This window comes from Cupressus sempervirens, chromosome 7, assembly GCF_028749045.1.
Source record: "Cupressus sempervirens isolate cs-2001-9-10 chromosome 7, ASM2874904v1, whole genome shotgun sequence".
Taxonomy (NCBI): Eukaryota; Viridiplantae; Streptophyta; class Pinopsida; order Cupressales; family Cupressaceae; genus Cupressus; species Cupressus sempervirens.
In genome coordinates this window covers 187536785-187560621 of record NC_143124.1, presented here as the reverse complement: position 1 = coordinate 187560621, position 23837 = coordinate 187536785, and positions in this window count along the sequence as shown.

The window sequence follows — 23837 nt, the reverse complement described above, 5'->3', positions numbered from 1 at the left end:
ATCTTTGACTTATTCGAATTTGAGGATACATTCCAATAAATTTTGCAAAAAATTGTGTCTGAGTTGAGTCTAAAAAATGTTTCGCATGTGGTTCATGATTTCGGCTACCAATCCTCCTTCTTACAACATCTCTTTGATTAGGAGAAACACGTATGTTATTTTTCAAAAAATCTTTGATCAACGATTTCAAGGCTTCACTAATTTCTTTATCCTTTCGCAGTAGTCTACCGCTAAATGTCCATAACTCATTTTTTGTTGGATCTTCTAATCTCTCATGCCTTAGCATGGCTCTCCTTAAGGTACCTCTACCAATTTCTAATGTTTTTTTTGTCTTTCTCATGAGTCGAGATTTCTTCATTTGGCTACTTACTATTGTCGATGTGAGTACTCATCTTGTGATATTACTATCTTTGGTGCATGATTTAGAACCCACTTTGTCATAAGCACTCATTAGATTCTTTACAATATTTCTTTCATTTGAATCATCCATTGTTCTTAGAACAAGAATCTTCATGATAGGCCTAAATTTCAAATTCCTCATCATTTCAACAAATAATTGGAATTGACCTGTAATATTTAATTCTTCAAAAAATAATCTCCACATATGATACTTTTCTTTGACAAGTACACTTGCTAATCTTGTTAGGCATTGATTTCAAAATGTTAGTATCAATATCAATCAAATATTTTGGTTTTCTAAAATGAATTCTAGAAGGTGTTCTAATCTCTTCAATTCTCTCAACATTTTGAACATCAATATAAGGTTGAGTGTATTGTGTACCTTGAACTAAAGATGATGTGCCTTGGCAATAAGATGTAAAAGATGGAATATCACCTACTTGATGTGTTGATGTTGTGCTTTCAACATGACATGACAGAGTGTGTATATCGTCAGATCTATAAATCAGTGTCTCTTCAACATGAGAGGATGATATGACTTCAACATTGGAAGATGGTGTAGTGGATGATATGACTCCAACATTCAAAGATGGTGTAGCGGACGATATGACTCCAACATTGGAGGATGGTGTAGCTTCACAATTCAATTGTCTTCTTAAGTGTAACAATCTCATTTGTTCTCTTTGTCTTTCTAATTCTTCCTCCTTGTTTCTTTGTACTGGTAGTTCTTGATCCTCTTTGAAAGTTAATTCTTCATCATTGCTTTGCAATTTTCTTTGTTCACATAGTAATTTCATTTTATCTCTTTTAATTGTCAAATCTCTCTCCCTATCTGCATTTGTTTGAATCTTTGGTTTCTTCCTTGGCATGATGATGATTTCTACATGTCAAATTATTCAAACATCCGAATTAATTAAAATGTGTAAATTACAAATTATTCAATTACATATAAAAATTATAATTATTTGAATGAATACACAATATATATCAAATGACTTGTCAAATTTCTAACCATTTCGAAATAACATTTCATTCAAACATACAATTTTTAATGAATTCACTATATATTACATAACATATCAAATTATAATCAAATTTGTATCTATATATTGACAAAAAATATTTAAAATGGATTGCACTAACCTTTTCTATTAAAAGAATATTCAAAAATTCTTCAAATCATGTATCCAATGAATGAATTTGGTGTTTTCTAGCTTTGAAAAGTGTTGAAATAGTGTTTGCTAGATGTCAAAACCCGTGTTTTCTATCAGAATAACTGAGAGCATAATAGACCAAAAGTTTAAAATGGATGAAATGGGCCCCAAGGTTGGTTTTTGACTATTTTTTGGTGATTTGAGATAGTGCATACGCACTATCTCAAAACACATCACTCCCCATCTTCCCTACTCTCTATCCTCCCTACTCTCTCTCCCATCCCCTCCCTCTCTCTCTTCCTACTCTCTCCCATCCTTTACTCTCTCTCACCCTCCCTCTCCCACCACCTACTCTCTCTACCTCTCTCACCCCCTCTCCTCTCCTCTCCCTGACTCTTTAGATCTCTCACACACACTCTTATCCCCCTATCTCTCTCCCTCTCCCTCTCCTACCACCTAATTTCTCTCCCCCATCCCCTATACTCTCTCTTCTCTGCCATCCCCTACTTTGTCTCTCTTACGCACATTACCATTCCCCCTCTCCCTCCCTCTCTCGTTTCCTACTTTCTCTCCCCCATCATCATACTCTCTCTACCACCCCCTACTCTCTCTCACCCTCACACTACTACTACCTACTATCTCTCTCTTTCAAGTTCTCTCTCTCCCTCTCTACTCTCTCTCCCACATCTTGTACAAGCTCTCTCTGCCTCTCCCACTCTCTCTCCCATCCCCTACTTTCTCTCCCCCATCCCCTACTCTCTCTCTCGTCTCCCATCCCCTATTCTCTCACACTCTCACACTCTCGCCCATCCCCTACTCTCTCTCTTCTCTCCCATCCCCTACTCTCTCACACTCTCACTCTCTCCCATCCCCTACTCTCTCATACTCTCACTCTCTCCCATCCCCTACTCTATCTCTCTTTCCCTCTCCCATTGCCTACTTTCTCTCCCCCATTGTCGTACTCTCTCTCTCTCTCTTCCACCCCCTACTCTCACACTCTCACACTCTATCCCATCCCCTGCTCTATCTCTCTTACACACACACTCCCATCCCCCCTCTCTCTTTTCCTCTCCCACCACCTACTTTCTCTCCCTCATCATCGTACTCTCTCTGCCACCCCCTACTTTCTCAAAACACATCACTCCCCATCCTCCCTACTCTCTATCCTCCCTAATCTCTCTCCCATCCCCTCCCTCTCTCTTCCTACTCTATCCCATCCTTTACTCTCTCTCACTCTCCCTCTCCCACTACCTACTCTCTCTACCTCTCTCACCCCCTCTCCTCTCCCATCCCTGGCTCTTTAGATCTTTCACACACACTCTTATCCCCCCTATCTCTCTCCCTCTCCTACCACCTAATTTCTCTCCCCATCCCCTACTCTCTCTCTTCTCTTCCATCCCCTAATTTGTCACTCTTACACACATTCCCATTCCCCCTCTCTCTCCCTCTCCCATTGCCTACTTTCTCTCCCCCATCATTGTACTCTCTCTACCACCCCCTACTCTCTCTCACACTCACACTACTATTAACTACTATCTCTCTCTCTCAAGTTATCTCTCTCCCTCTCTGCTCTCTCTCTCTCTCCCATCTTGTACAAGCTCTCTCTGCCTCTCCCACTCTCTCTCCCACCACCTACTTTCTCTCCCCATCCCTTGCTCTCTCTCTCTCTCTCGTCTCCCATCTCCTACTCTCTCACACTCTCACACTCTCCCCCATCCCCTACTCTCTCTCTCTCCTCTCCCATCCCCTACTCTCTCACACTCTCACTCTCTCCCATCCCCTACTCTATCTCTCTTACACATACACCCCCATCCCTTCTCTCTCTTTCCCTCTCCCATCACCTACTTTCTCTCCCCCATCGTTGTACTCTCTCTCTCATCCACCCCCTACTCTCACACTCTCACACTCTCTCCCATCCCCTGATCTATCTCTCTTACACACACACACTCCCACCCCCCCTCTCTCTTTTCCTCTCCCATTGCCTACTTTCTCTCCCCCATCATCATACTCTCTCTCTGCCACCCCCTACTTTCACACTTTCACACTCTCTCCCATCCCCTACTCTCTCACTTTCATAGATACACACACTCTTATCCCCCCACTCTTCTTCTTCTCTCCCATCCCCTACTCTCTACATCTATCACACACACTCCCATCCCTCCTATTTCTCTCCCTCTCCCTCTCCCTTTCCCACTCCCTCTCCTACTGCCTACTGTCTATCTCTCTCAAGTTCTCTTTCTTCCTCTCTACTCTCTCTCTCTCTCTCTCTCCCATCCCTTACTCTCACTCACTCTCCCATCCCCTACTACTTTCTCTCAAACTCTCACACTCTCCCCCATCCTTTACTCTATCTCTCTTATAAATAAATACACATTCCCATTCCCCCCCCCGCTCTCTCTCTCTCTCTCACAGCCCTTGTCCCACTGCCTACTCTCTTCCATCCCCTACTCTATCTCTCTTAAATTCTTCCATTCCACCTCTCTCTCCCTCCCACTCCCTCTCCCACTGCCTACTATCTCTCTCTCTCTCTCACACACACACACACACACACTCTCTCTCTCCCATCCCTCTACCATTGTCTACTCTCTCTATCTATCTCTCCCCTCTCTCATTCTTGACTCTCTCTCTTTGACACACACACCCATCCCCCCTCTCTCCTCTTCCATCCCCTACTTTTTCTCTCACTTGCTCTCCCTCTCCCACTGCCTACTCTCTCTCTCACTCTTACTCTTACTCTCTCCCTCTCCACTCTCTCTCTTTGCTACCCTCTAGTCTCTCTTAAATTTTCACACTCTCTCCTATCCCCTCCTCTCTCTCTCTCTCTCTCTCTCTCTCTCTCTCTCTCTCTCTCTCTCTCTCTCTCTCTCTCTCTTACGCACATTTCTATTCCCCCCTTGTCTCCCCATCTCCCACTCCCTCTCCCATTTCCTACTGTCTCTTCCATCCCCTACTCTCTCTTGAGCTACTTTGTCTTCCCCCTCTCCCATTCCATACTCTCTCTCTTTCACACACATGCACTCCCATCCTCCTGTCTTTCAAGTTCTTCCTCTCCCACTCTGTCTCCCATCACCTACTCTCTCTCTCCTCCATCCCCGACTCTTAATCTCTCTCTCCCAACCTGTACTCTCTCTCACACTTCCTCTCTCTACCATCCCCTACTTTAAATCTCTTTCCCCCATCCCGCACGCTCTCTTTTCCACCCATACTCTCTCTCACACTTCCTCTCTTTGCCACCCCTACTCTCTCTCTCTCATCTTATACTCTCTTTTCCACCCCTACTCTTTCTCACTTTATCTCTCCCATCCTATACTCTCTCCCCTCTCCTATCCCCTACTTTCTCTCTATCTCTTTCATGCACACACATAGCCATTCCCCTATCCCCCCCAACTAGTTCTCTTTTGAAACTTACATCTTAATAGTGTGTGTGCACTATAGTTCTTGCGCCCTATAGCGGGCACACGCTATTTAGAGCTGAGGTTTAAATAGCGTGTGTGCACTATAGGGCACACGTGCTATTTAAACCTTAATCAAACCAAAGCCTAAGGCTTGGTATTGCCTTGGAGATCCAACCCAAAGGTTTGGATTTGATGAACAGGCCTGAGACGTGTTTTCCAACAAACATAAATAAAAATGATTATTTTTTCTTCTATGCTCCCCTTCAAGATTTCTTGTGGTTGGGTATCGATAAGATCAAGTTACATAGAATTATAGGTCTCTGTGTTAGCTATCTAACCATATAATTTATTTTTAATTTGAACTATTTCAAGCCTTTCATCTATAATTTCTTTTGAATGTATGTTCATTTTTTGTCAAAAACCACCACGTACTAATTGGGCTATAGATTTTAGCTCGTTCATCGAATTTTGTAACAACTTAGTTTTTTAGAAACTAGACTCCATTCTACACACTTTGAAATTTTTTTTTTTGATTTTAGATTAGTTTTCAATTATTTCTAGGGGGAGCAGATAGATATTTCACATTTTTGGGATGTGTCTAGTTAAAAAATTTGTTTAAAAAAAATAGACATTATAAAATTACTCAAAAAATTTGGGATAAACTACATAGTGTTAAGTAACTTTTGACCAGAGTGATTAAAAAATTTCAAAAAAAAAGTTAAAATTTTAGAGGGGCCACACTTTGTACTGTGCTATGTTTTTTTGTAATAAACAGTACCACTTTTTGTGGCCCCCTTTTTTGAGGACCTAAAACTAAACCATTTTGAAAAAAAATTAGTAGTTTAGAAACTAGATTCAAAGGACTACGACTTTTTTTTTTTGTCATATCTGAAAATTTTGAGCGTAACTATCTTCAAATTCTTGTTGAAGTTCAAAATTTATAGATTTCAGGAAAAAGGTGTCCACTTATACCCCCCTTTTGGCACCACAACTTTGTGCACTTACCCATAGCAGTATACCAAGAGGACTTTCAAACTTGATTCAAGAAAATGATTAGATATGCATCTTATGGAGGAAATAGATTAAATTAATGAGTTTTTTAGGGCTAAAAGTTGTTTCAAATAATGGTCACATGAAAATCAAAACCCATAACAACACAATTTTCTTCCTTACTTTATTAATGCGAGCAAAAGAACTTCAAATACATCCATTAAAAATTCCCAAATAGACAATATCCTTGAATATTTTGAAATAAATCATTATCCAAAAAAAAAATCCAAAATCTTGATTCCAAATACAAATATTTATCATGAATAGTGCTCATTAATGGAAAATGGAAACACAATAATCAAATTGAAATAGAGACAAGAATGGAGAAAGACTAATACAATGTTGGAAATGAAGAAATGATAGATATGCAAAGTATAAAGAGGATGATGAAACTCCTGTGGTTCAACACCTAGCTAAGGAACCATCTTAATTAGAACTTTAGAGCTGAGCCCCAAGAAATCAATGCCATACAATGGTCTGCCTATTGTGAGTGCCACATACTGTCATATATGCTAAAAAAAGTTTTGGTTTGTTTCTTAAAATACAAGAATCTATCATTTGATGATTTTATTGTATGGGACATGAAGACATACACATTACCATGTACTACTTGATGAAAAGAATTTTGGTGTAGATATTATTCAAAATATTGTCTGCACCTTATCATATGTGTAAGAGTAAAATTATAAATGATTTTCATCTTGTTATCTACAATGCTATTTCTAATGTAGCACTAAGTTTATTGTAGTATGTATTTTTTTTCATAGGTATCCAAGAAGTACAAAAATAGTATATTTAGGTTACTTTCTCCATAATATGCTTTTGAAGAAATTTCAATGACTTTTTCTATTGAATTTTTTTTTGTCAAAGTTGTCTTCCAAGCATTTCTGTAGAATTTTCATTTTGGAAATCATGATTTTGGTGTTTACACTTGAATTATAAATTGAAATTTCATGGTTCCAATGTGTGGAAAAGTTCCATAGCCTATAATAATCAAGGTTACGTATAGCATATTTTAAGGTTTTTCTTCGAAAAAAAAAAAGGTTCGTTGCAAGGATTTATGCCTAATGTTAGAAATACAACTTGTATATGAGAAACTTGGAAAGAGACTATTCAACTTCCACAATGAGTGGGAAGATACATTTGTTGGAATATTTGGAGATTGTTGGAAGATTGGTTGGAAGCATGAATGATGATGATATTCCTATGGGAAAGTACTACTATGATGATATGTTACATTCATGAATGAGTTTGTCATTGATGTCAACATAGCAATTTTTTGTGGTATCTAACAAAAGAACAATGGAAAGATCAAGTTGGTATAGATTACTAGTTGAGCATTATAACAACCTAAGGTTATGGGAGATACTTCTAAGTGTATATGAGAAATAAGCATGCAAGAAATACTAAACTAAGAAATCAAAAGCATTTACAAACTTGTTAAACATAACATAAAGTGAGACAAAGATGAAACAACTCAAATGAGAATGTGAGCCATTAAAGGGCTCTCTCAATGAGATTGTTCTCTTGTTTTAGGGATGAGTCTATTTGATAGGTTTGGTATGTATGCTCAAATGCTCAAAATAGCTTCAATGGAGGATTTGGATTTGGGTGTGGATGATGGCTTTGTTGTAAAACTTGGTCTTAAAATGGCATTATAGCTTTAGCTCAAGGATTGTGATGATATGGCTTGGGAGGGGATCCAATTTATAGGCTAAGGGCTTGAGGGATGGAGGGTTAAGATGCAAGGAGAGATGAAAGCTTAAGGAGGGCTAGGATGCACTCAAAGGGGAGCACATGGATTGTGCTTGTTTAGCACAAACCAGGGAGTGACACAGGTGAGTGGATGGAGGAAAGGGGATGGATGAGTCAAAAAAGGAGGCTCAAGGCCTTAAAGACCCTCATAAATGGCTTGTAAGAGCAATGAAGGCTTGGTAGTTGGGATATTTTGGAGGGAGTTGAGATTGTTGACTTTTCTTGGCTTAGGAAAGTCTTAAGCTTGTTTAGGGAATGTGACAAGGTTAGAGGGGGATTAAGCTTAGGTTTTAGGATTAGATTAAGGATGTTAGAGATGTTCAAGTGGATAGCATTCGTGAGGGTGGGTGAGTTAGTGGCTAAGCTTCGTTAGTATGGGTGGATGGGGTGGATTTAGGCCAAATGGAGGATTAGGGATAAGTTAGGGGCTATTAGATTTGAAGGTTTTATTTATTAAATAGATTTATTTAATAAATGAGGTTTTTGAAATTTAGATAGGAGAATAGGATTAATTGACAAATAATAGGTTATTTGATTTATCAATTAGGACTATAGATGATTAATTGAATTAATCAGCTAGGGGATGGCAAAGGTTTAATTAAATAGGGATTTAATTATGATGCCTTTAGAGATAGCTAAATAGGATTACCAAATTAGTGTAATCGAATTTAGGTGTCTACACTAAGTATCTGGTATATGTAGCTAACATTGGAAGAAGAACAGATAAATCTAGAAGAAGTTATGTAAGTTTTGGTGATGTTTTTTCTAAGATAGAGTTTACAAATGTATGTTTTGGTAAACTTTTTATATCTCTTAGTAGACTTGATATCTTGAGCATCAAGGTTGAGCACATGAAGAAGAAATATTGAGGATGATGTGGCTAATATTGATCATCATAATATTGTGTGTACAGAAAGTTATTGAAATTGTAAGGAAAAAGATTAATGTTATCACTAAGTGTAACATGTTCTTAATGTGGTCCTATAATCATTAATAAAGAAGTTCTAACAACCACCTCAGGGAATTTTTTTGAGGACTCGGTATAAAGGAAGGAAATTTTCCTTTATCATGGTGTACGGTGATATGACTTTATGATTGATGATAAGCAGTAGAGAATGCATAAGGCAAAGTTGACAGAGTAGTGTGGAAGTGAAGGAAATTTCATTGCAAAGGTTTTTCAGAATGATTTGAGGTTTGGTATTTGGATGTGAGGTTTATAACCTGGTCTACAAGGTCTAACAATGATTGGTCCAGTTGACAAGATAAATGAAAGTGTAAAGGAAAAAGGAAGATAATAGTAAATTACTTGTTTGAGTAGTGATCTCTTCTTGTAGTTGAAAATGAATGTTTGGGTAGTGGTTTCTTCTTGCATACATTATACCACAACTCCTAATAGGGTTGGAATCTCCTAACAAGGATTCAAAGTGTCCTAATAGGGACTCATTTTACTAAATTTTGTAATAGACTCCTAATAGGGTCCATCCTCTAACAAGGAATATTTATATTGGTACATCATCTTGTGGGTATCGTTCCCACAGGGGTTTTCCCTCTGATCAAGGGTTTCTCTAGTCAACATATCTAATGTAATTTTCTATGAGTATTTTATTATGTTTTCTATTTACTTTAGTTGAATGGTTAAGTTTTTTTAAGGAAGATAAATGCTTTAATTTTTGGATAACTAATTCAACCCCCCCTGTCCTGCTCTTCGTTATCTTGGTGGACTATTGTTTCTAACAACATTCACCAGTTTGCATATAATTCAATGGAATAAACTGAGGCAAGATCACATCAGGTCTAAAACGTATTTCAAATAATGGTCACATAAACATCAAAACCCATAACAACACTATTTTCTTCCCAATATCGATTACAAAATCCTAGATAGAGAACATCCTTGAAGATTCTAAAATAAATCATTATCCAAAAAAAAAAATCCATCTTTACGATTCCCAATACAAATATTTATCATGAAGATGGCACATTAATGGAAGATGGAAACACAATAACCATGTTGAAATAGAGAGAAGAATGGAGACAAATGAAGCCATGTTGGAAACAAAGCAATGATAGATATGCAAAGGATAAAGAGGATGACTATACTTCTATGGTTCAATGCATAGCTAAGGAAGCATCCAAATTAGAACCAATCTTTGCAATCTAATAGGCTCAAAAAATGAAAACTTTTGGATATAATGAAGATGCAAAAGAAAGTCACAAATGAATATTAAAAGGTGTAAGAAGTCCAAGTCAAAGTGCACCTACAAAACCAAGTCAAGTGTATTTCAAACATTTCTGAAGTCTTGTATCCTACGTTTATCATGAATACCATGAAGGCATAGACTCATTTTATGTAAGGAAACATAGGTGTGGAAACAACTTCCTACACTAATCCCTTAAGGAAAGTATTGTGAAAATTCTATTTAAATCCTTACAATTTCAAATTCAATATTATGTAAACAACAACATTGCAGTCAACCATGAATACAAAAAATAGATAGAGAAAGAAAATAGAAACACACAGATATGCCAATGGGAAATTTTTTTTTGATAAAACAAGTACACCCCTTCAAAACTTGCACAATGTATTATCTTGAACACAAAGGTTACAACACACTTGTAATGCAAGTTCTTTCAAGACATGGAAGAAAAAACTAGTCTCAATAAAACACTACCAGCAATACACTTTCAATCTCTCCAATCTACAACCCTAAAGTCAATTATATCATGTGGTTTCCATTTTTTAGGGAAACTTCCAAAGAAGAACCGTATTAGGGTTTTACCATTCGCTAGAAAAGTAGGAACCCAAAAAAAAATTTGGTTGATGCCCCAAATTCTATGAACTAGATGGAGACTCGAGTGTACAATACTTGATAATCAATTGCCACATGTCTTCACTTCTTCATCCATCATCATATCTTTCAAAGATAGCTCTTATGTGTCATGGGAATCCATCATAATAGTTTCATTCATAATCCCCTTACACACAATTCAAGATGTCGACACATGCAAGTGGAGTGACATATCAAACATGCCAACTAGACATGTACACTCACACTTTAATATATTACTTGATAAAAATCCATTTACAAAAAAAAAAAGAATAGGAATCATCCAAAGTTGAGATACCTTATTCATAGAATTCTCCCACTTGTTGAACACCTTGTAAGAGCAACAAGAACATGACATGAATTAACCGCTATAGGCTGAAAGGCCCATAGACTTTGAACAACATTTGAACTTTCTTGTGCCCACTGGTTTTGTCAATGCATCTACAACATTCTTTATAGTGTCTACCTTCTCCAAATTTACTTTCTATCTTCCACCATATCTCTCACAAAATGAAACTTCACATCAATGTGCTTTGTTTTGGCATGGAAAGTTGGATTCTTTGCAAGGAAAATAACACTTTGACTATCACAACAACTAGTAATCTATCCTGCATCAACACCAATATTAGAACACAATATCCTAAGCCAAATGGATTCCGTACAAGCATGAGTAGCAACCATGTACTTAACTTATATAGTGGAAAAAGAAACCATAGGTTGTTGCTTACTCATCCAACTGATGGCACCACCAAACATAGTGAACACATAAGCATTGGTTGGATCTCTTGCTATCAATATCACCTGCACAATCTAAATCCACAAACCCATGAATACAAACTAAATGTTGAGCTCCAAAAGAATTACCATGATACCAAATGGAGTAATCTGATGTACCCCTAAAATATTTGAATACTCACTTAACTGCATCCCAATGTACCCATCCAGAATTAGCCATAAACTAGTTTAAAACTCCCACTGCTTGGGTAATGTCTAGTCTAGTATAGACCATAGCATATATAAGACTGCCAAATGCATAATCATAAGGTACTCTACTCATGTCCTCCACCTCACTAGGAGATTTTGGAAAATCATCTAAAGTAAATTTTATTCCCATAGAAATAGGAACAAATAATGGTCTAAAATCTGCCATGCTGAACCTATCCAACATAGACTTCACATACTTACTGTGACTCAACCAAAGTTTTCTATTAGACCTATCTCTACTGATTTCCATACTCAAGATGTACCTTTCTTCCCAAAGATCTTTCATCTCAAACTATGTTGACAACTAAGATTTAGAATTAAAAATCATACCCTTACCCCTCCCAAACAACAAGATATCATCAACATATAATGCAACAATAAGAAGGCGATCATTTTGAACTCTAAAATAAACACAATGATCTGATTTCTATCTTACAAATCCAATTGACAACACAAAGGCATCAAACTTAAGTTACCACATCCTAGGAGATTGCTTCAAACCATACAAAGACTTTTGTTGTCTACAAACCAAAGACTGTTTACCTTTAACAATGTAGTATTTAGGCTGTGACATATAAATATCTTCCACCAAATCACTATGAAGGAAATCTATCTTCACATCCATCTATTCTATCTCTAAATCATATGATGTGGCAAGAGATAACATAAATCTAATGGATGTCAACTTTGCAACAGGAGAGAATGTTTCACCATAATCTATTCCCACTACCTGTGAGTACCTCTTTGCAACCAATCTAGCTTTGTACCTTTCAACATTTCCATTTGCACAAAATTTCTTCTTGAACACCCATTTACTACCTATTGGAGTTTGAAAAATTGATGGTTTTCAACTATCCCACTGAGAAAGTGAGATATCTAGGGGCTGTATATGAGAAATATGTTAGCAAGTAATACTAATCTATTCAAAAACAAAAGCATTAACTAGCATATAAACCATAACATAAATGAGAGACTAAAGAGGAAACACCAATTGGAAATGTGAGCCAAATGAATGGACTCTCCTAATGGGATTTAGCTCCTTGCTTGGTAGATGGGTCTAAAGATTGGGATGTATGCTCAAGGTTCCCAAAAACTAGCTTCAATGGAGATGAAAAATGGCAAATTGGTAGCTTTGTGAGCTCTCAATTTGGGTTCATAAGGGTATGGTTAATGGCTTTTGGCTCTCAAAAGGGCATTATAACTTTAGCTCCAAGATTTTGATGAAATGGCTTGGGATGGGATTCAATTTATAGGCCAAGGGGTAGAGGGATGGAGGGCTTAGATGCAAGGATGGAGAGATGGTTAAGGAGGGCTAAGATGCACTCAAAGGGGAGCACATGGATTGCGATTGTTTAGCACCAATGGGAAGGTGAAACTTGTCACAAGGAGGATGAGTGTGAGAGGGTAGGGTAAAGGGTTGGTTAAAGGCATGATGAGTGGGGTTGAGTATGTAAGAGAGATGTAAGAGGAATGAGTGTGGAAGAGGGAAGAGTGTGGAAGATGGATGTAAGAGTCATGAGTGGGCTTGTAAGAGTCTTTTATGGTTTGTAAGAGCACTCATGACTTCGTGGTTGGGATTTTTGAGGGGAGACTTTGGTTTGGATTAGGAGAGTCTTAAACTTGTTTAAGGAATGTGACAACATTAGGGGGTGGATTAGGCTTGGGTTTAGGATTAGATTAGAGATGTTAGAGAAGTGCAAGTTGATGGCATTAATGAGGTTGGGTGAGTTAGTGGCTAAGCTTGGTTAGTATGGGTGGATGGGGTGGATTAGGCTAAATGGAGGATTAGGGATAAGTTAGGGGTTTTTGGATTTGAGGATTTTATTTATCAAATAGATTTATTTAATAAATGGGAATTTTTGGAATTAGATAGAAGAATAGGATTTAATTGATAAATAATAGGTTTATTTGATTTATCAATTAGGACTATAGATGATTAATTAAATTAATTAGCTAGGGATGGCAAAGGATTAATTAAATAAGAATTTAATTAATGATGCCTTTAGAGATGGCTAAATTAGATTACCAAAGTGGTGTAATCAAATTAGGTGTCTACATTTTGCCCCTCTTTGACATAGTGTTGAGACAACACTATTTCAAAGAAGTTCGAATGAAGACGACACGAAGAAGATGTTTTAGCAACAAAGTTGCCCCAGTCTTAGATAAGAAGAGGAGAGAATAGACTTAGATGATGCCCCCTCAAGAAGGCAGTGGGGAGAGAAATGAGGCTCGACAACTTCTTGAAAAGTACAAGAAATTGAGATGAGCTGAGATGCAGGTTGGCGAAGAGAAGGGGCTGAATTAGCTCAAACACTCACTACGGGAGAATGATAAAGGGAAATTAGAGGCACAAAAGTAAAGCAAGCTTAAGACTTTCCAGGATTGGGGGGAGGAGGATGGAGGAGTAGAGTGCTATAAAAGGAATTTGTGGTAGGGAGATGGATGATAGAATGATAAAGCTGATGCAATAGGATTTCAAAGAGTCAAATTGGCGGAAGATGGGTTTCGGATATCCCTAGGACTAGGATTATGGATCTCGAAAGATGAGGCTTGGTGGATTGATTTGATTGGTGGATCCCTAAGACTAGGATTGTGGATCCCTAGAGCTAAGCATGAGGAGTGATTCAAAGAGATACTGATGCATAAGCTAGGGTAGGAGTGACAGATGTAGGATATGGATGGGGGATAACGGAGATGAAGGGAATCCATTGAAGCTTTTTGAGCGAGGGGATACTTCAAAGAGAAGTACCACCATGTAGTTGAGCACTAGATTTTCTATAGGAATATTTGTTAATTGCCAAGGTTACCAAGAACATCAAGGCCTTTTCACCAACTATCCAAAGGACTGACGAACTGACTCGAAACAAACACGCAAGGATTGCCCTAGTATCACACATGAATCCCAGAGGAAGCAGCGTGGAAATGACACTAGGTAACCCACAAGTAGAAAAAGAAAACAAGAAAAAGACCTGATCAAGACCTTATGCTCTTATTTCCCCATTTGTAGCATACCATGATATGGAAGATCGTGGCAACCTTGAGGAGGGAACAAGGAGATTGCTTGGAAAAGATATTTCAAGACCCAAAAGGGAAGATCCCAAATCAAAAGAAAGTGAAAATCCAAAAGAGAACCATTTGCCGACGAGATGGGTAGGACAAGGTACTAATGGACCAAGATTAGACATGAGGAAAGCTATATCCTGCAAGGATCTATCGGAGAGCACCTAAGCTGATGGATCGGGATGAGCGATGCATCTAGCAAGCTGAACTAAGAAGGATAACACTTTGGTGATAGGAGATCTAGCTAAAGGATGCACTGGAATAGCTAACCAAGCTGTGCAATGTGTGCAAGATGTTGACCAAGGATGAACTAACACGAAAGCCGGATAGATACAATGATACTAAGCTAAAGAGGATGTACAAGCTGACAGACCAAGGTATGTTACAAATGTACAAGTTTCTTCATTTTTTTTTTATTTTTTTTGTGAGATGGAAATGTTTGTGAAGGATGGGATGTTTATAATAGTTGATAGATGGATAGGTAGATGGTTTGCGAAAAGCTTAAGGAAAATGGGATTCTGAGTGTGCATGTGATAGGATACAAGCTAGGATACAAGATTATTTACAAGCTGGAATATGGTACAAGGTTTGGACAAGATTTGGATATATACAAGGTATGGTAAAAGATTTACAGGGTATAATACAAGCTTTGGTACAAGATTTACAAGCTGTATAGGAGGTATTTACAAGCTCCATCAGATTTTGGATATTTGGTTGGAACTCCAAGGGAACAAGCATGTGTTTTATGGGATGGTAGGTGGATGGAGGAGGGATAGGATAGTGATAGATAATGGATTAGTCTTTAGTACACAAGGTGCCTGAATTACCAAGGTTTTGCCAAGGTACCTATCCAAGGCGCCTGAATTGCCAAGTTTTCACCATTGGATGCTTATTTCTCTTTATTTTTTTATTTTTATTTTTCAAAAGCTAGGTATACCAAGGATCTTCAAGCATAGAACTTCTTGAGATGAATGATGTTAGTAGGATCATTCAAGAGTTCTCCTTCCAGTGTAGATAGTTGATAGGCTCTGGAGCCAAAGGAAGCAGTGACAACATAAGGACCAAGCCATGTAGGTTCAAACTTGCCTTTCTTTTCTCAATCTGCTTGGACTTTCATGTTTTCTTTGAGGACCATGTCACCTGGCTGAAAGTTTCGTGGAAGCACCTTCTTGTTGAAATTCCTTTTGAGATGAGTTTGATAGATTGTGAGATGATCATAGGCTTGTTGTCGCTTCTCATCTAAGAGATCTAGCTGGGTGAGTCGAGCTACTCTATATTCTTCATCTGATATTTGCCCTCGCAAAGATATGCGTAGTGAGGGAAGTTCAAAGTCTATCAGTAATATCACTTTAGCACCATAGACTAGGGAGTATGGAGTTGTGGCTGTGGATGTACGAAAGGAAGTTCGATAGGCCCATAGAGCCAGATTTATTTGTAGGTGCCAATCGCGACCGAAATCATTGACAACTTTCTTTAGGATTTTGAGGAGGGTTTTGTTAGTTGCCTCTGCCTGGCCATTACCTTGTGGTAAATATGGGCTAGAAAAGCGATGATGGATGTGGAGGGAAGTGCATAATTCTTCCATGTTGAGATTTTCAAAGTTACCTCCATGGTCAGTGAAGATGGTGGATGGGATGCCAAAGCGGCAAACAATGTGGTACAAGATGAACTTGGAGACCTGAACTCCTATAGCTGAGACTAGGGGGACTGCTTCCACCCACTTAGTGAAATAGTCTGTAGCTGTTATTATCTATATATGTCCATCAGATGAGAGGGGTGTGATAGTTCCAACTAGATCAAGGCCCCAACAAGCGAAAGGCCAAGGTGATGCAATAGGCTGTAGATCTTGTGCTGGAGCGTGCACAAGATTTGCATGTTGCTGACATGGGAGACACTTTTTGACAAAGTCACAGGAGTCTTCTTTAATGGTAGGCCAATAGTAGCTTGCTCTAAGGATTTTTCATGCTAGGACAATACCACTCGTGTGGGCACTGCAAAGTTTAGAGTGTACTTCTTTTAACACCATTGCGGCCTCATTTTCATCTAAACATCGAGAGAGAGTATCGTGATAACCCCGAAAATATAGGGTATTGGCTATGATAACATAGCAGGATTATTTTCGGATGAGGTTCTGGCATTGGGTACGTGTGAGCTGAGGAGATATGATACCATTGTTAAGGTAAGTGTGAATTTCATGGTACCAAGGGGATTGGGGACCAACCAAGATACAAACACGGTTTGAATCCTCATTCGCATAGGCAGGTGTGAGGAGCTACTCAACTAAAAAATCATACTGCATAGCTTCTTGGGGAATTTCCAAGAGCGAGCCGATAGTGGCCATGGCGTCTACTACCTTGTTCTGCATTCGAGGGACTTGTGTAAACTGAAGCTTTGTAAAATGCTGGGTCAACTGATCAACTAGCTCTTTGTAGGGTAATAACTTTTCATCTTTGGTTTGATATTCATTTAGGACTTGCTTGATGATGAGTTGAGAATCACCAAAGACTTGTAACTTAGTGATATTCCATTTTGTAGCTATCTTTAATCCTGCTACAAGAGCTTCATATTCTGATATATTGTTGCTGCTAGGGAATTGTAGCTTGAAGGCTTTTGGAATGTAATCTCCTTGAGGTGTAACCAACAATATTCCTGCCCCTGATCCATGAGAGGTGTATGAGCCATCAAAATAAAGTTTCCATGGGGGCTTTTCTTCAACTAGACAGATATGCTCATCTGGAAATTCTGTAATCAAAGGACATGCATCTATTAGAGGTGTATTAGCTAGGTGATCTGCTATAGCTTGCCCTTTGATTGCCTTTCTGTCCACATACTGGATGTCAAACTCACTTAGTAGCATAACCCATTTTGCTAGCCGTCTTGTGAGTGCTATTCTAGAGAGCATATACTTGAGAGGATCAATTTTGGAGACTAGTTGGATGGTATGACTTAGCATGTAGTGGCGAAGCTTTTGAGTTGAGAAAACAACTGCCAAACAAGCTTTTTCCATAGGAGTGTAATTGAGTTCATAACCAACTAGGGTTCTACTGATATAGTAGATGGCTCTCTCTCTACTATAATCATCATGTTGTGCTAGAAGTGCCCCTAGAGAAGTAGGTGTTTCTGATATATACAAGATCAAGGGAGGACTAGGAACTAGTGGAACCAAGATAGGGGGATTGGTGAGATACTGCTTGAGCTGATCGAAGCTATGCTGACATAAAGGATCCCACTTGAAGTTCTCATTCTTCTTTAGCAAGTGTAAAAATGGTGTACACTTATCTGCAAGTTGGGAGGTGAAGTGCCAGACAGATTGAAGTTTTCCCTGAAGAGAGTGAAGCTGTCACAGTGTCTGGGGAGGAGGCATGTCTAAGATAGACTTGACCTTTTTGGGGTCAATCTCTATACCTTGTTTAGAAACTATGAAGCCTAGAAGCTTGCCAGATGTGACCCCAAAGACACACTTCTTGGGATTTAGCATGAGATGGTATTGGGCCAACCTATCAAAGAATTTCTCCAGGTTAGCGAGACGATCCATGAAGGTGTGAGATTTGACTAGGATATCGTCCACATAATCTTCCAAAATGCTATGGATAAGATCATGGAGAATGTTTGTCATTGCTCTTTGATAGGTAGCCTCAACATTCTTTAGGCCAAAAGGCATCATGGTGTAGCAAAAGGTTCCCCAGGGGGTAGTGAATGTTGTCTTATGCTGATCCTCTTCTGCAATCTTGATTTGATTATACCCAAAAAATCCATCCATAAGGGACAAAATTTCATGTCCAGCTGTAAGATCTACAATCATATCTATGTTGGGCAAGGGAAAATCATCCTTTGGACAAGCTTTGTTTAGATCTCTAAAATCAGTGTAGATTCTGATGTCACCGGAAGGCTTAGTGACAGGGACCATGTTGGAGATCCACTCTAAGTAGTTGATAGGTCAGATAACCTTAGCAGCTAACATTCTTTCTAATTTAGCTTTGACCAGTAATGCCACCTTGGGGTGCATTTTTCTAAGCTTTTTTCTGACGGGCTTGATCTTTGGATCGACTGCAAGATGGTGAACTACAAGCTTTGGATCCAACCCTAGCATGTCCTGATATGACCATGCAAATTGGCCAATGTTCTCTCTTAAGACCTCAAAGAGGAGATCAACTTGGTCTTGTGATAGGGATGCAACAATATGAACAAGTTTGGGGATCGCTGAAGAACCGATGTTGACTTCTCTAGTATCCTCTATTAGAATAGATGACACCTCTGGTCGATTATCTTGAGGAGGCAATACTAAATCCTCATGTTCTGCTTGTGGCTCTAGATTTTCTTGCTGAGGGGTTCTCTTCGCTACTTTAGCTAGTCCCAAATTTACCTTAGTTCCAGTTTTGGGTGTATCGAAACTAGGTTGGGGATTTTCTCCAAAATACCCCTTGGGATCTAGCTTGTAGATGTAGGCAGAATCTGGCTTTGTCTTCTTATGAGGAGTTTCAGCTCCCATGAATCTTAGAAGTGCTTCCTTTGATGTGAACTCATCAATATGTATGACACTTGGTTGGTCCCAATCTATGAGTTGTGGATGAGCGAGTGGTAGGTCAATGAGATGGATGGATAGTTCTTAGAGAACAGAGTCTCCTAGGAAGATTTGGTCTGGGATATCGTCATAGGCTCTCTTTTCAACTTCCTCAGGAATGTTTTCAATTTCAACAAGGTCGCAGTGGATGTTCAAAAAAGCATGACCGTTCTCATTGGTGCCCCCAGTTGTGGGTATGCCAAAGCCAAGACCTGACTTCATTTCCCAGTTATGTGCTTCAATGGGACATTGCATGCCCCTTTCTTCTGGTCTTAGTCCACCTCCTTGATAGTTCCATTTTTCAGTGATGAGCTTATGTTCTTGGGGATACTTCTGGCTAAAGTGATCAAGGCATGCTTGATTTCTTGGAGGTGCATCCTTATGTAACCAATTGTTGATATCTGGAGTGAGCTCTTCATGAAGAGGGGTTTTTGAGGACACAAAGGTGGTTGGGCCAAACTATTTTTATCGAGGAGGTGGAATCTCCTTAGCTTTGTGATATGTTGGCCATCTATGGGTGTGTGGATCAAGTGGGATTGCTCCGATAGCAAATGCATCTGACAAACTATATTCTCCACAGCCTTTGTTGTTGATCTTTACAGTAGATAGGGTGGAGGCGAGGATGGTTTTTGCGTCATTACAAGTGTGGGATGAGCTGGCCATGGCTGTGTTGATGTCTATTCCAGGGCAATGATTTGTATATGAGGCTTCAACTGCATTGCAGTAAGCAAAGGGTTCTGGATCGGCATGGATGGTTACCTCAGTGCCTTGATGCAGAAATTTGATGCATTGATGGTAGGTGGATGGAATGACCTTCATAGCATGAATCCATGGGTGATCGAGGAGGATGTTAAATGGTAGGTTTAAATCAACAACATGGAAAACTATCTCTTGGATGAACGGCCCAACCTTGATTGGTAGCAAAATAGTCCCTTCTGTGGTCCTTTCTAAGTTGTCATAAGCTTTGATGGTGATAACCTCACTGATCATATCTGCCTCAGTATACCCAACTTGTTTTATGAATTTTAGGGTGCAAATGTTCAAGGATGATCCATTATCTATCATTACTCTTTTTACCGCAAAATTGGATACCATGATGGCTATGCAAAGCGGAAGGGTGTGATCTAGCTCGACCGCGCGTATGTCAGTGGGTTTGAATGATAGGGCACATGAGGAGGATAGGTGTTCGATGAGATTACGAAAGTCAGTAGTGTTGATATCAGAAGGGACACGGGATTCTATGAGAGCACTGTCAAGGACGTCTTTGTACACAAGACTAGTGCGGAGAAGGTCTAAAATGGAGATTTGGGCTGGCATGTTCCCAAGGTGTTCCAAGATATTGTACTAGTTTTTTGATGGAGATGATGGTGCTGGTGATTGCACACTCATTGTCTAGTCCTCAGATATTGATAACATTGATAGAAGGCTCTTTCTCCAATATACAACCTATAAGGCTACCATAGTCTATATAGAATGAAGTGTGGTCATTGTTCTTCCCATGCTGTTGGTTTGGCTAGTAGTTGTTGGTGTTGTTTTGGATAGGTTCTTTTCTAGGATTTTGGTTGTTGTGTGGAGGAAAAGCATTTTGATAAATCTATAAGCCTGCATTGGGAGAGGTTTGGGCACCAATAGTGATTTCTTTTCGATCAATGAGGTCCTGCACATAATCTTTCAGTTTAATGCATCTGAGGGTGGTGTGACCATTTACCCTATGGAACTTGCAATACTCATTGTCCTTGTACCATGCAGCTTTGGATTGGCTTGGATCAATTTGATGGCTAGGAGGAAATTTGATGAGGTTTTCCTTAGCGAATTTCTCAAAAATACATCCAATGGCTCACCAAGGGGTGTATAGTTTCTAGGTGCAGGTTGGAATCTGGGCTTTTGCTCTCTAGCTACATTGATGGCATTAGCTTGATTGTTAGACCCTTGAAAGTTGGGTCTTGTATTGTGGTTCTAATAGCTTTGGTTATTCCATTGTTGGTAATTGATAGCTTGTTGGTTATTTGTTTGATATGGTGGGTTAGACTAGTTTTGAGAAGGACCAAAAATATTCACATGTCTGGTGTCAGTAACCCCATCTGTTGCAACATGCTTGTTTTTGTTCCAATACCTAGACCTGTCATTGGAATGTGATTGATTTTGGTTGGCCTCTTTGTAAATCTTGACCACACCATCTTTAATGAGTCCTTGCTCAAGGATCATTCCTTTCTCTTTGATATCCTTATAGGTCTGTAGACAGTTCATGGTCATGTGGTGAGCCAAACTAGGATGGGCATTATCAATAAACATTTTCACCACATTGCGTTCTAGCAAGGTACATGATATGCGGGTGGTAAGGGTTTGCCATCTTTGTAGGTATTCGGTAAGGCTTTCTCCACTATTTTGCTTGGTGTGGACAAGATCAACTATTGATAGCTCCGTTTCAACAAGATGGGCATATTGGGCTACGAATGCCTCAGATAATTTAGCAAAGTTTTTAATTGTGCCATAGGGGATTTTGTAAAACCATTCAAGAACTGGTCTAGCCAAGCTTTTGGGAAAAAGGCGCAAGAGGAAGACATCATTGTATGCCACGTCCTGGCAGTGCATGTAAAATTCTTTGATATGTGTGACAGGGTCTCCTTTTCCTTTGAATTTGTCAAATTTGGGTACCTCAAAGTGTTTGGGAAATGGTGTCATGGTAATGGCTCTGTCAAAAGGGTAAGGACACACATTCTCAAACTTGAATGTCTTCAGATCATTCCCTTCTTGGATGGCTTTCAGAGCTGTCTTCATTTGCTCCCATTCTGAATTGATAGGTGATGGCTGGGGTGCCCCCAATGTAGGAGTGCCTTGAGGTAGGTATGCACTAGATGGGGTCACTGAATATGGATGGCTATGAGGGATTTGCTGATAGGGATTGTACATTGTTTAGGCAGCTGCATGGTGGATGACAGGTTGCTGAGGGGGAGGTGGCGCATATTGCTGAATCTGCTGCGAGGCTTGCTGTTGATATGGGATTTGAGGTTGGGATTGAGGAACATAAGCTAGCTGTGGGATAAATGGATTTCTTTGTGGGGGTAAGGTGTAAGATGGTTGTGAGGCTTGGGGAAAGGATCAGGGGGCTTGTGGGTTTTGACCAATATATGTGGGTTGTGCCCCCATTTGGGATGGTATTTGCAAATAATTGGTGGTCGGATGGATATGTGGATTACCTCCTAGAAGTGGCATTGAAAAGTAGTTGGTAATAGGAGGTAATGGATTAGTTGGTGGTGGAGGTGGTGGGATTTGAAAGATTGGGAATAGAAATGATGGGGTTTGATAGCTTTTTGGCTAGATTTGGAAACTTGGTAGAGTGGTGGCGGCAGCTGGGGTCACTCGTGAGCTTGGCAGAAAATTGGCAGTAGCTTGTGGGATTTGATAGCTTTGTGGAGTGAGGGTAGTAGCTTGTGGATTTTTGGCTGATGGTATTGAGCTCCCAAGACCTAATGGAAATGATGGGATTGTGCTTTGGGCTGTGGTGAACAAGCTGGGGGTGATGAAAGGTTGATTACTTGGCCCCATGGGTGGCATCCCTGTTGTATATTGCTGAGGTTGGCCAAAGATGCTAGTACTGATTTGGGAAATGGGTGGATTTGGAAGGTTGGGTTGGGGAGCAGTAGCAATAGTGAAGGGGGTGAACAGTGAGGTGTTTTGGGTAAAAGGGGTTTGGAGCAGAGAGGTATGAACCAAGGATGGAGTGGTGGTGGCTGGGTTGACTTGCGGCATGGAGATTTCAACTTGGGTGGATGATGGTATGTTTGGGTTTGTTGGATCATATGGATTGGCTGGAGGCTCTTCTTTTGGCATATATTGAGGATAATTTGGATCATAAGAGCCTATGGATGGTGGCAGCTGCCCAAACAACGAGTGAGATGGATCTGATAATGGAGGGGGTCTTCCAAAGTCAAAGGTTCCTACATTGTCCCTTCGAAAATTAGCCATGATTGTCTCTTTGTTCTTGTCTATAATGGTGTTTACCAATACTGCATTTCCTGGTTGGTTCATGAAAGCTTCAATGTCAGTAGGTGATGGCATAGCTTTCTCTGGGCTGAAGGATGGCTGAGTGCTCAAGGGGGGTGAGGCTGTTTGATCCAAATGATAGGGCTCCATTGTTTCTTTCTTCTTGGCTAAGTGAGTGACGGGTGGCATGAAAAATGCTCCTAGGGATGAGATGCAATAAATGCTGGTGGATGCAAAAGGGGGGAAGGCTTTTCTATGCAAATGATTTCCTAGGTTGAGGCAAAGCTATATGACAAAACCTAAGGAGGATTGTGTTGGAGATTCTAACTTCAAAGATATGTTGCCAAAGCACAAAAGGTCTGCTTTCTTATGTGCAAGCTTGGTAGTGATTGTGTCAACTTAAGGATAGATTGATGATCCTTTAGGAAGAACACGAGATTGACCACTTGTGGATCCTAACCTTTAGCTCAAGGTGATGAGAGATAACAAGTGACAAATCTTGATTACCCTAGAAAAAGCTCTGTCAAAGGGATAACCTTGGTGAGTTTGGTGGATTTGAAAGATTTTAGGAATGGAAAACTTTTGGCAAGGTGACAACAATTTTTGAAGGCTTGGATGCGAAGATTTTGGATTGTTGGCTAGATGGTTTGATTCTAAATGAGATGGA